The sequence below is a fragment of the Theropithecus gelada genome, chromosome 4 (assembly GCF_003255815.1).
Source record: "Theropithecus gelada isolate Dixy chromosome 4, Tgel_1.0, whole genome shotgun sequence".
Taxonomy (NCBI): Eukaryota; Metazoa; Chordata; class Mammalia; order Primates; family Cercopithecidae; genus Theropithecus; species Theropithecus gelada.
This window is the reverse complement of record NC_037671.1, coordinates 168,702,112-168,716,584: the sequence shown is the minus strand read 5'-3', so window position 1 is coordinate 168,716,584 and position 14,473 is coordinate 168,702,112. Positions and strand designations below refer to the sequence as shown.

At 40.7% G+C, this 14,473-nt stretch overlaps 1 protein-coding gene across 2 annotated transcripts in view; it reads right to left on the bottom strand.

The window, feature by feature from the left end:
• PHACTR2 (phosphatase and actin regulator 2) overlaps positions 1 to 14,473 on the bottom strand; it is a 307,383-nt gene that overhangs the window by 30,135 nt on the left and 262,775 nt on the right. The gene's annotated exons all lie outside the window — the stretch shown is intronic.

The following is a 14,473-nucleotide window of genomic DNA, read 5'->3' as shown; positions in this document are numbered from 1 at the left end:
GAAGACCTACCAAGGAAATGGAAAGCAAAAAATGCAGAGCTTGCAATCGTGCTCTCTGATAAAACAGACTTTAAATGAACAAAGATCAAAAGAGACAAAGAAGGCCATTATATAATGGTAAAGGGATCAATTCAACAAAAAGAGTTAACTATTCTAAATATATATGCACCCAATACAGGAGCACCAGATTCATAAAGTAAGTTCTTAGAGACCTACAAAGAAACTTAGATGCCCACACAATAATAATGGGAGACTTTAACACTCCACTGTCAATACTGGAAAGACCAACAAGACAGAAAATTAACAATGATATCCAGGACTCGAACTCAGCTCTGGACCAAGTGGATGTAATAGACATCTACAGTATTCTCCACCCCAAATCAACAGAATATACATTCTTTTTAGCACTACATTGCACTTATTCTAAAATTGACCACATAATTGGAAGTAAAACACTCCTCAGCAAATGTAAAGGAAGAGAAATCAAAACAAACTGTCTCTCAGACCACAGTGCAATCAAATTAGAACTCAGGATTAAGAATCTCCCTCAAAACCGCACAACTACATGGAAACTGAACAACCTGCTCCTGAATGACTATTCGATAAATAACGAAATGAAGGCAGAAATAAAGATGTTCTTTGAAACCGATGAGAACAAAGACACAATGTACCATATCTCTGGGACTCAGCTAAAGCATTGTGTAGTGGGAAATTTACAGCATTAAATGCCCACAAGAGAAAGCAAAAGAGATCTAAAATCGACACCCAAGCATCACAATTAAAAGAACTAGAGAAGCAAGAGCAAACAAATTCAAAAGCTTGCAGAAGACAAGAAATAACTAAGATCAGAGCAGAACTGAAGGAGATAGAGACATAAAAAACCCTTCAAAAAAATCAATGAATCCAGGAACTGGTTATTTGAAAAGATCAACAAAATAGATAGACTGCTAGCAAGACTAATAAAGAAGAAAAGAATCAAATAGATGCAATAAAAAATGATAAAGGGGACATCACCACTGATCCCACAGAAACACAAACTACCATCAGAGGATACTATAAAAACCTCTAAATCAATAAACTAGAAAATCTAGAAGAAACGGATGAATTCCTGAGCACATACACCCTCCCAAGACTAAACCAGGAAGAAGTTGAATCTATGAATAGACCAATAACAAGTTCTGAAATTGAGGCAATAATTAATAGCCTACCAACCAAAAAAAGTCCAGGACCAGACAGATTCACAGCCGAAATCTACCAGAGGTACAAAGAGGAGCTGGTACCATTCCTTCTGAAACAATCCCAATCAAGAGAAAAAGGGGGAGTCCTCCCTAACTCATTTTATGAGGCCAGCATCATCCTGATACCAAAGCCTGGCAGAGACACAACAAAAAAAGATAATTTTAGGCCAATATCCCTGATGAACATCAATGCAAAAATCCTCAATCAAATACTGGCAAACCGAATCCAGCAGCACATCAGAAAGCTGATCCACCATGATCAAGTTGGCTTCATCTCTGGGATGCAAGGCTGGTTCAACATATGCAAATTAATAAACGTAATCCATCACATAAACAGAACCAATGACAAAAACCACATGATTATCTCAATAGATGCAGAAAAGGTCTTTGATAAAATTCAACAGCCCTTCATGCTAAACTAGGTATTGATGGAATGTATCTCAAACTAATAAGAGCTGTTTATGACAAACCCACAGCCAATATCATACTGAATAGACAAAAACTGGAAGCATTCCCTGTGGAAACCAGCACAAGACAAGGATACCCTGTCTCACCACTCCTATTAAACATAGTATTGGAAGTTCTGGCCAGGGCAATCAGTCAAGAGAAAGCAATAAATGTCAAATTATTAAATTTGACCTTTTTATTTGATAAATTTGATAAATTATTAAATATCAAATTATTAAAGCATCAGAGTCAAATTATCTCTGTTTGCAAATGACATGACTGTATATTTGGAAAACTCCATTGTCTCAGCCCCAAATCTCCTTAAGCTGATAAGCAACTTCAGCAGTCTAAGGATACAAAATCAATGTGCAAAATCACAAGCATTCTTATACACCAATAACAGATAAACAGAGAGCCAAATCATGAGTGAACTCCCATTCACAATTGCTACAAAGAGAATAAAATACGTAGGAATATAACTTACAAGGGATGTGAAAGACCTCTTCAAGGAGAACTACAAACCACTGCTCAAGGAAATCAGAGAGGACACAACCAAATGGAAAAACATTCCATGCTGATGGATAGGAAGAATCAATATACTGAAAATGGCCTTACTGCCCAAAGTAATTTACAGATTCAAAGACATCCCCATCAAGCAACCACTGACTTTCTTCACAGAATTGGAAAAAACTACTTTAAACTTCATATGGAACCAAAAAAGAGCTCGCATATCCAAGACAATCCTGGGCAAGAAGAACAAAGCTGGAGGCACCTTGCTACCTGACTGCAAACTTTACAAGGCTACAGTAACCAAAACAGCATGGTACTGGTCCCAAAACATATGGATCAATGGAACAGAACAGAATCCTCAGAAATAACACCACACATCTACTACCATCTGATCTTTGACAAACCTGACACACACAAGCAATGGGGAAGATTCCCTATTTAATAAATGGTGTTGGGAAAACTGGTGGCCATATGCAGAAAACTGGAACTGGACACCTTCTTTATACCTTATACAAAAATCAACTCAAGATGGATCAAATATTTAAATGTAAGATCTAGGACCATAAAAATCCTAGAAGAAAACCTGGGCAATACCATTCAGGACATAGGCATGGGCAAAGACTTCATGGCTAAAACACCAAAAGCAATGGCAACAAAAGCCAAAATTGACAAATGGGATCTAATTAAACAAAACAGTTCCTGCACAGCAAAAGAGTGAACAGAGTGAATAGGCAACCTACAGAATGGGAGAAAATTTTTGCAATCTATCCATCTGACAGAGGGCTAATATCCAGAATCTACAAAGAACTTAAACAAATTTACAAGAAAAAAAGCAGACAACCCCATCAAAAAATGGGCTAAGGATATGAACAGAAACTTCTCAAATGAAGACATTTATGCAGCCAACAGACATATGCAAAAATGCTCATCATCACTGGTCATGAAAGAAATGCAAATCAAAACCACAATGAGATACCATCTCATGCCGGTTAGAATGGCAATCATTAAAAAGTCAGAAAACAACAGATGCTGGAGAGGTTGTGGAAAATATGAATGCTTTTACACTGTTGGTGGGAGTGTAAATTAGTTCAACCATTGTGGAAGACAGTGTGGCAATTCTTCAAGGATCTAATACTAGAAATACCATTTGACCCAGCAATCCCATTACTGGACATAGACCTAAAGGATTATAAATCATTCTGCGATAAAGACACATGCATACGTATGTTTATTGCAGCACTATTCACAATAGCAAAGACATGGAATCAACCCATATGTCCATCAATGATAGACTGGATTAAGAAAATGTGACACATATACACCATGGAATACTATGCAGCCATTAAAAAGGATAAGTTGATGTCCTTCGCAGGGACATGGATGAAGCTGGAAACCATCATTCTCAGCAAACTATCACAAGATCAGAAAACCAAACACCGCATGTTCTCACTCATAAGTGGGAGTTGAACAATAAGAACATATGGACACAGGGAGGGGAACATCACACACTGGGGCCTGTGGGGAGTGGGGGACTAGGGAAGGGATAACATTAGGAGAAATACCTAATGTGGGTGATGGGTTGATGGGTGCAGCAAACCACCATGGCACGTGTATACCTACGTAACAAACCTGCACATTTTGCACATGTAACCCAGAACTTAAAGTATAATGAAAGAAAGAAAGAAAGAAAGAAAGAAAGAAAGAAAGAAAGAAAGAAAGAAAGAAAGAAAGAAAGAAAATGCAGACTTTGCTGCCTTCCCAAATAGCATGAGCTGTGGGGCCAGAATTAACTAGAATTGCCATTTTGATATCCTTTATTTCTTGGGTAAAATTATGATGGGATGTGGAGAGGATTTCTGGACTACTCATCAATCAAGTTCAATGCCACAAGGAGGTAAGTGTTGCCCTTCTGTTGCTAGGGCAGCGATGAACAAGGCAAAGAATAGCTTAGGGAGAACAAAAATCTCAGGCTTTCTTAGGACCTGTTTAGACACTGTGTTCCTGGAAAGACAGTATGTGTTATTCAACTTCAAATCCCCAGTATCTAGGATGATATTTAATATATTGTAAGGTTTTTAATAAGTGATTACTGAGTTGGACAAAAGCACAGCTCATCTGAAAAAATTCTACACTCTTTTTCACTGGATAGTTTTAGACTAGATCATAAACTGAGGAATCAACAATGAAAATATCACCAATGGGGAACAAAGCTTGGCTTCTCATCCCTGACCATGAGTATAATATTGGTAAGAGCTACCATTTATTGATGAGCAAGAATTCTAGAGATATTCTACCTAATTCTCAAGATAGATATAATTGGCTTTATTTTACTAGTAAGTAAGCCTAGGTTAAACGACTTGGCCAAGGTCAAACAACTACCAAGTGGCCAAGTCAAGAATCAATCCATCCTAGAAGTGCCCAGCTCTAAAGACTGCCCTTCTCTCCTCCATGGAGCTTCCAAGCTCTACTCTAGGGAGATGGTTACCGGCAGGCAAGCCTAGGTCTTCAGGCCAATTCGATGGCCTTCTCTGACCTCACCTGTCTGCCACTGAAGGGCCAGCTCATTTATCAACCTCAGTGCAGGAAACCAGGCCATCTCTATTTTACTGTACATGTATTTCTAGTATTCTAAGTACATATATTCTAAAACTGACAATTTTATTTTGTTTATTTTTGTTTTAGAGACAGGGTCTCATTCTGTTGCCCAGGCTGCAGTGCAGTGGCGCAATCATAGCTCACTGCAGTCTTGAACTCCCGGACTCAAGGGATCCTCCTGCCTCAGCCTCCCAAGTAGCTAGGAATACAGGGGTGTGCTACCACATCTGGCTAAGTCTTTTAGTTTTTGTAGAGAGAGGGTCTTGCTATGTTGCTCAGGCTGGTCTTTAACTCCTGGCCTCAAGTGACCCTCCCACCTTGGCCTCCCAAAGTGCTGACATTACAAGTGTGAGTCATTGTGCCCTGACCTGAAAATTTTATGTTAAAGGTGAATAAAGCTCAACCAAGTTCACAATTAATAAGGCATTTCTCCCATCACTTCTCTTTCCCAACATGAGCCATTTAACCAGACTACCAGATTTCAGAGATTCCCCACCACACCCAGCAAGGGCCTTCCTCCTTCACAGAAAGGAGAGACATTGATTAATTATTGGCTGATTGGTTACTACTCTTTAAAATGCAAGGTGGTAGCTTAATGGGGCTAAGAAAATGGCACTTAGATAAGAGAAAGAAAAAAGACGCTCCTTTAGGCTGACAGGAAGCTCATTTTTTGTTTGTTTGGTTGGTTGGTTTTGTTTTGTTTTTGAGATGGAGTCTCGCTTTGTTGCCCAGGCTGGAGTGCAGTGGTACAATCTCAGCTCACGGCAACTTCTGCCTCCTGAGTTCAAGTGATTCTCCTGCTTCAGCCTCCCAAGTAGCTGGGACTACAGACAGGAGCCACCACGCACAGCTAATTTTTGTATATTTAGGAGAGATGGGGTTTCACCATGTTGGTCAGGCTGGTCTTCAACTCCTGACCTCAAGAGATCCACCCAACTCACCCTCTCAAAGTGCTTGGATTACAGGCATGAGCCACTGCACCTGGCCTCATTGTTTATTTTTTAAAGCAGAGGTGGAAATATTTATCTTGAATATTTTTTTAAAATGGGACATAGACCTCAAAAGTTAAAAATAAAACTCATTTTTAAACATAATAGTTAAACTACAATTTTTACATGAATTAACTTAATATAATATATTATTTTAAATCTGATCTAGATATATATATAAAATAAATAATATATTACAAAATGCTTTCAGGTAAAAAGCAACAAAAACCAGAAACGCTGGTTAATAATGGTGATTAGCATGTGTCATTTTCATTCTAAAATAAAATATACACTAAGACCATTGAGAGTTTTAGGATCTCTGGGCAGTAAGCACGATTTCATCACACGTATCTTTTAACAACTAGAGGCAACAATTTTTTTCGGTGTTAGGTAGGAAATGGTACTTTTAGAAATTCTTAAAAGTACTGTGCATTAAAGTGTTTCTTTTCTTATTTTTGCATTTTTTAATATTCAGATAGGGCTCAATGAATATTCATCACCTGTGTATATACAATATACTACACATAAACATCTTAAATTGTTGCATTTTTCTATTTTTTATCTTTAAAAAGTGTACCATATTATTTATTCATTTATTTATTTTGAGACAAGGTCTGGCTCTGCTGCACAGGTAGGAGTGCAATGGCATGGCTCTCTGCAGCCTCCTGCTCCTGGGCTCAAGCAATTCTCCCACCTCAGCTTCCTGAGTAGCTGGGACTACAGGCACGTGCCACCACTCCCGGCAAATTTTTTGTATTTTTTAGTAGAGACGGGGTTCCACCACATTGCTCAGGCTGGTCTCAAACTCCTGAGCTCAAGAAATCTGCCCCCCTCAGCCTCCCAAAGTGCTAGGATTATAGGCATGAGCCACCGTGCCTGGCCAATATTTTTTCTATTTAAAAGAAATTCTACTTCTTAATTTTCTTGTAGAGATACACACACATACACAATAAAAATCCACTTCTAAAAATGCTGCCTTTTAGACTTTAAAAAGTCTCAGGAGAAATGTGAGAGATACTGTCAGAGGGAGAAAATGATGCCCATGAGGAGAAAGGGGCTGTGGCTATGCTCTGGGGATCAGATCTGCAAGGGAAATGCCAAAGTCATGTGCCTTCAAAGCACTCATGAACAGAAACAAAGGCTGTGGCAGAAAACCTGGCCATGTACCTTTCCCCTGCAGCATAGAAGTCCAGAACAAAATCCCATTTTTGTTTCAACATAAAATTAAAAAAAAAAAAAAAATCCTCTCTGTTACAGCTAGAGAGGAATGAGCTTTACCTTCCAACAAAAGAACAAGAGTTAAAAAGAATCATTTCTAGGGTTTGGACAATTTAGTTTCCACATGAGGGTGGTTAGTCATTTAGACTCTCCCTGCTTGCATACTTGGCAACTGCAGTGACCTTTACTCATTTATCTGGCCCTACCTGCCTTTCTGAAGTTTTACGTTTGAATAATAAGATAGCTGGGAATGGTGGGTGTGGAAAATTATATTTTCCAAATTTGGCCACAATTGTAATCTCGTCACTCCCCTGTCAAGAAGTGGAACTAATTAATTCCCCTTTCCTTGAAGCTTGAGCTGGTCTTATGACTTGCCTGTAACTAACAGAATGTAGTAGAAGTGAGGCTGGATGCCTTCCAAAGCCAGATCACGCAAGGCCATATAGCTTTTACCTGGTTCTCTTGGGACATTTGCTCAGCCACCATGTAAGAAGACTGATGACTCAGGCTACCATGCTGAAGAGGCCATGTATAGGTAAGTTTGGTCGACTAGGAGCCAGAGTTGAGCCCTGCCTCTGAGCCATCCCTACCAAGACACCAGACATGTTAGAGAGGCTGTCTTGGAGCCTCCAAAGTAGCCTATTTGTCAGCTGAATAACATTGAATGACCTTAGTCAACCTCATGAAGAGCAGAAAAATCACCTAGCTGAGCTCTGACTAAATCTCCAACCTACAAAATCTGCAAGATATAAAATAGTTGCTGTTTTCAATCACTAAGTTTTGGGGAAGGTCACTGCACAGAAACAGTGACTAGAGCAGGGTCAACTAGGAGCCACAAAACGAGAGGTGAATGACCAAAAGCCCACAACTGAAAGGAAAGGAGGATGGAAGAAACCTTGCACCAAGTTCAGAATACAGTACTATTTCTAGCAAAATGGCATCCCAGATGTCTTGACTAACTCTTCTATTGAAAAACAATTAAAATGCTAAACATAGCATCTAAAAACCGCTTTAAATGTCCTAAACAGCTGGGAAAAGAGTAAAAAATACTTCGACAAGAATGAGTAAAAGAAGATCATGGCCAGAGAAATAAGGTAAGTGAGCAATGAAACTGGCTGTGACCTTGAGGGCACTTGTGTTAAATCTAGTGAATTTGAGCAGGCATCTTTATGATTTGGTGAAATACAGAAGACACACAAAACCCACCCAGATCTAATAAATAATTCTCTCTCCATAAATTGGTGACCAAATGGCATATCCTCAGTGTAAGGGTAAGCTAGAATATCTGACCCTCCAAGGACAAACAAAAAATTGCAAGCTGGTGCTTAGTGTCAGGCCTCTGAGCCCAAGCTAAGACATCATATCTCCAGATGGCTTGAAGCAACTGAAGATCCACAAGAAAAGTGAAAATAGCCTTAACTGATGACATTCCACCATTGTGATTTATTTCTGCCCCAACCTAACTGAGCAATGTACTTTGTAATCTCCCCCACCCTTAGGAAGATTCTTTATAATCTCCCCCACCCTTAAGAAGGTTCTTTGTAATTCTCCCCATCCTTGAGAATGTACTTTGTGAGATGCACCCCCTGCCCCCAAAACATTGCTCTTAACTCCACCGCCTATCCCAAAACCTATAGGAACTAATGATAATCCCACCACCCTTTGATGACTCTCCTTTCAGACTCACCCCGCCCGCACCCAGGTGAAATAAACAGCCATGGTGCTCGCACAAAGCCTGTTTGGTGGTCTCTTCACACGGACGTGTGAGACATTCGGTGCCAAAGACCCGGGTCAGCGGGACTCCTTCGGGAGACCAGTCCCCTGTCCTCACCCTCACTCCATGAAGAGATCCACCAACGACCTCAGGTCCTCACACCAATCAGCCCAAGGAACATCTCACCAATTTTAAATCGGGTAAGCGGCCTCTTTTTACTCTCTTCTCCAGCCCCTCTCACTGTCCCTCAACCTCTATCTCCTTTCAATCTTGGCGCCAGCCTTCAATCTCTCCCTTCTCTTAATTTCAATTCCTTTTATTTTCTGGTAGAGATAAAGGGGACACATTTTATCCGTGAACCCAAAACTCTGGCGCCGGTCACGGACTCGGGAAGGCAGCCTTCCCTTGGTGTTTAACCATTGTGGGGACGCCTCTCTGATTATTCACCCACATTCCACTGGTGTCTGATCTCCGCGGGGACGCCTGCCTTGAACATTCACCCACATTCCCTTGTTGGCAAGTCAATTGCGGGGACACCTGCTTTGGCTGCTCACCCACGTTGCAGCCCTCCACCCTTCTTTTTAAACTTGCCTCCTTCACTATGGCAACCTTCCACCCTCCATTCTTCCTTCTTCTCCCTTAGCCTGTGTTCTCAAGAACTTAAAACCTCTTCAACTCTAGCCTGACCTAAAATCTAAGCATCTTATTTTCTTCTGCAATACTGCTTGGCCCCAGTACAGACTCGACACTAGTTCCAAGTGATCAGAGAATGGCACTTTCGATTTGTCTATCCTACAAGATCTAGATAATTTGTGTTGAAAAATGGGGCAAATGGTCTCGTCCAGGCATTCTTTTACACATTCGTCCCTCCCTAGTCTCTGCTCCCAATGAGACTCATCCCAAATCTTTCTTCTTTCTCTCCTGTCTGTTCCTTCAGTCTCCACTCCAAGCTCTGAGTTCTCTGAATCCTTCTTTTCTATGGACTCATCTGACCTCTCCCCTTCTCCCCAGGCTGCTCCTCGCTAGGCCAAGCCAGGTCCCAATTCTTCCTCAGCCTCTGCTCCCCCACCCTATAATCTTTCTATCTCCTCCCCTCCTCACACCCAGTCTGGCTTACAGTTTCGTTCCAAGACTAGCCCTCCCCAACCTGCCCAACAATTTCCTCTTAGAGAGGTGGCTGGAGCTGAAGGCATAGTCAGGGTACGTGTGCCTTTTTCTCTATCAGACCTTTCCCAGATCAGCCAGCGTTTAGGCTCTTTCTCATCAGACCCCACTAAACATACACAGGAATTCCGATATCTAACTCTGTCCTACAATTTAACCTGGAGTGACTTAAATGTCATCCTAACTTCTACCCTCTCCCCAGATGAATGGGAAAGAGTTTTTTCTCTAGCCCAACCTCACGCCGATAACCACCGGCTTCATGAGCCAGACCTCCAGGAAGGCATTAGAGCAGTTCCCCGAGAAGATCCCCAGTGGAACTATCAGGTATCAGGCGAGATTACATGGTTTCCTGCCTAGTTGAAGGGCTTAAAAGGCAGCTTACAAAGCTGTTAATTATGACAAACTTAAAGAAATTACCCAAGGTAAAGAACCCAGCCCAGTTCACAGCCTGCTTAGCAGCAACCCTTAGACGCTTTACCGCCCTAGACCCAGAGGGGCTAGAAGGCTGCCTTATTCTTAATATGCATTTTATCACCCAGTAAACTCCCGACATTAGAAAAAGCTCCAAAAATTAGATTCCAGCCCTCAAACCCCACAACAGGACCTAATTAACCTCACCTTCCATGTGTACAATAATAGAGAAGAGTTGCAATTACTTGCCTCCGCTGTGAGAGAAACCCCAGCCATATCTCCAGCACACAAAAACTTCAAAATGCCTAAGCCACAGAGGTCAGGCATTCCTTCAGGTCTTCCTCCCCAGGATCTTGCTTCAAGTGCTGGAAATCTGGCTACTGGGCCAAGGAATGCCCGCAGCCTGGGATTCCTCCTAAGCTGTGTCCCATCTGTGCAGGACCCCGCTGGAAATTGGACTGCCCAACTGGCCCAGGGTTCTGAATGACTGCTTCCCAAATCTTCTTGGCTTAGCGGCTGAAGACTGACACTGCCCGACCGCCTTGGAAGCCTCCTGGACCATCACAGACGCTTTGGGTAACTCTTACAGTGTAGTTACAGTCCGTCCCCTTCTTAGTTAATACGGAGGCTACTAACTCCACATGACCTTCTTTACAAAGGCCTTTTTCCTTTGCCTCCATAGCTGTTGTGGGTATTGATGGCCAGGCTTCTAAACCTCTTAAAACTCCCCAACTCTGGTGCCAACTTAGACAATACACTTTTAAGCACTCCTTTTTAGTTATCCCCATCTGCCCAGTTCCCTTATTAGATCAACACATTTTAACTAAATTATCTGCTTCCCTGACTATTCCTGGGCTACAGCCATACCTCATTGCCACCTTTTCCCCTAGTTCAAAACCTCCTTCGCATCCTCTTCTTGTATCTCCCCACCTGAATCCACAAGTGTATAGGATACCTCTACTCCCTCCTTGGCGACAAATGATGCACCCCTTACCATCCCATTAAAACCTATCACTCTTACCTCGCTCAACACCAGTATCCCATCCCACAGCATGCTTTAAAAGGATTAAAGACTGTTATCACTCGCCTGATACAGCATGGGCTTCTAAAACATATAAACTCTCCTTACAATTCCCCCATTTTACCTGTCCAAAAACCAGACAAGTCTTACAGGTTAGTTCAGGATCTGCGCCTTATCAACCAAATTGTTTTGCCTATCCACCCCATGGTGTCAAACACATATACTCTCCTATTCTCAATACCTCCCTCCACAACCCCTCCATAACCCATTATTCTGTTCCGGATCTCAAACATGCTTTCTTTACTATTCCTTGCACCCTTCATCCCAGCCTCTCTTTGCTTTCACTTGGACTGGGTACTCCCAATTCTTAGTCCTTTAATACCTGTTTTTCTCCTTCTCTTATTCAGACCTTGTATCTTTCATTTAGTTTCTCAATCCATACAAAATCGCATCCAGGCCATCACCAATAATTCTATATGACAAGTGCTCCTTCTAACAACCCCACAATATCACCCCTTACCCCAAAATCTTTCTTCAGTTGAATCTCTCCCACTGTAGGTTCCCATGCCTCCCCTAATCCTGCTTGAAGCAGCTCTGAGAAACATTGCCCATTATCTCTCCATACCACCCCCAAAAATTTTCGCCGCCCCAACACTTTACCACTATTTTGTTTCATTTTTCTTATTAATATAAGACAGGAATGTCAGGCCTCTTCACGTGGACGTGTGAGACAGTAAGTAAGGGGATAGGCAGGGAGGGATGAAATGTACACTGAAAATTCAAAGCCACGAGCTAAACATCACAGAGGTTTGCTGCTTCAATTCATGAAGGTAGTCTAAAATAACTCATTTTGATAATCTAGTTTAAAAGTTATATTTTTAAATATAACAAAGTTTTCATCAGGAAAATGTATGCATTCTAAACATATATATCTAATGACACACCTCACAATAAATGAAGCAAAATTGACAGAATTAAAAGGAAAAGTACAAAAAAATCCATATAGTGGGAGATTTAACACGTCTTATTTGTTACCTGACAGATCAAATAGACAAAAAAATAACTAAGGCTACAGAAATCTGAATAGAACTAACAAGACTGATTTTACAGGGAAATTTGCACACCCTCAAACTGTAGGACACATATTGTTTTCAAGGACATATGAGACATAATTACTACAAATCCCAATATAAAGGCCACATCCCAGACCAATGAGATCAGCATCTCTGGAGAGGGGACCCAGACATTCACATTCTTAAAGATCTATAGGTGATTCCAATATGTAGCCAAGGTTGCAAATCACTAACACAGAGAGTCATTTCTAACCCTCAGTGCTTCTATCAGAAAGTAAGGAAGGATGAAAATTAATAATCTGGAAAGTCTATCTTAGGTTAGAACAGAACAGCCAATAAAGCCCAAAAAATTAAGGGGAAGAAGAAAAAAGAGCAAATAATGACATAGAAAACAAACATACAATACAGATGACCAAGAAAACTGAAAGCATATCTTATACCTTCCCCAAAAAACAACTCCAGGCAAACCAAAAAGTTAAATGTGAAAAGCAAAACTATAAACACTTTAGAAGACAGTATATGAGAATATATCTATCATTCTGGTATGCAAAGAATGTTTAAAACCAGAAACAAAATCATAAACCATAAAGAAAAAGGTTGACAAATTTGACTGTATTAAGTTTAAGAATCTTGTTAAATCAATATTTGCAACATACATAACTGAAATATATGAAGAACTCCTATGAATCAGAAAAAATTGACAACCCAAAAGAAAATGGGCAAAAGGCACTTCAGTGGAGTGGAATCCAAATGCCCAATAGGCATATGAAAATTTGCTCAACCTCACTCATAATGAGTGAGAGGCAAAGTAAAAGCACAATGAAATATGACTTCCTAGCTTCCTCAGCCTGTGCTCTCCCTCCCGTCCTCAAGGGTCTGCTCCTTGCCTCTTCCACATAAGTACTGTCCTGCTACTCCAGTGATTTTTTTCCCACTCTATCAGTTACTGACTTTTCCTCCTGTATGTTCAACCTCTCCCTTTCTTTTGACCCCTTCACAGCATAAAAAATTGTTCAAGTATTTCCCATAAATTAAAAAAAAAATCACTCCCTTGATACCGTATCTCGTTTTCCAAATTTACGTACCCAAGCTTATTAACCTTCACAATCACCAGCCATACGTTGAACGACTGCCTTATTATACTGCTACCCTTCAGAGCCCAAATTCTCAGGATTGTGTTTGATCCTCGTTGTCTCCATCACAGGCTTCCATCCATCAGGCCACCAAAATGCTCCCTCTCACCATGTCACTGCACACACATGGCCGCCCTCCCTGACAGTACTTCCAAGCTGCTGTGCTACGAGCTTCTCCTCTTTCCCCACCTCACAGACATTTCTTCTCAATATTTTTCTGCTGCTTCTTCCTAAAACGTCCCTGGAGTGCTTTTCTCAGCCTCCTTCTCCTCTACTCTTGTTCTGAACATTCTTCCTTTGTGATCTTATTCCTCTTACTTTTCATTTCTACTTATGAGCTAAGGATTTCTGAATCTGTATCTCCAGTATGTGCTTGATGCACAGTAGGTACTTTAAATAATGAAGCTTCCTATTAAAAAGGGTCAGCACAGAGTGTGATTAAATGCCTAGTTTTAGCATTAAGACATGGCATGTTTAAGCAAAAGTACTTACGATTAAAAAAAAAAACTGGGTATAGCATGAGTTTATTCAATACCAGATTTTGCTAAGAGAGAAAAATTAGAACAATTTAAAAACAAATGGTTGGCAAGAATCTTTGCCTATGGAACAATAGTACTTATAAGATAAAAGTCTTTCTACATTGATAGAACCCACTGTATTTTTCATTTTTTAGGAACTGTGTGCAATGATTTAGAGTAGGGGTTGGTAAGCCTGACCTGCAGGCCAAATTTGGCCCACCATCTGTTTTTGTAGATAAAGTTTTATTGGAACATATACATATCCATTCAATTACGCATTGTCTGTGGCTGTTTTCATGCTACAATGGCAGGACTGGGCAGTTGCAACAAAGATTGTATGGCCCACATAGCCTAAACTATTTGCTGTCTTGTCATTTCTATTAAAAGTGTGCCAGTCTTGACAAAGATCAGGCCTTTCTATTGTTAACATATCCCTTTAAAA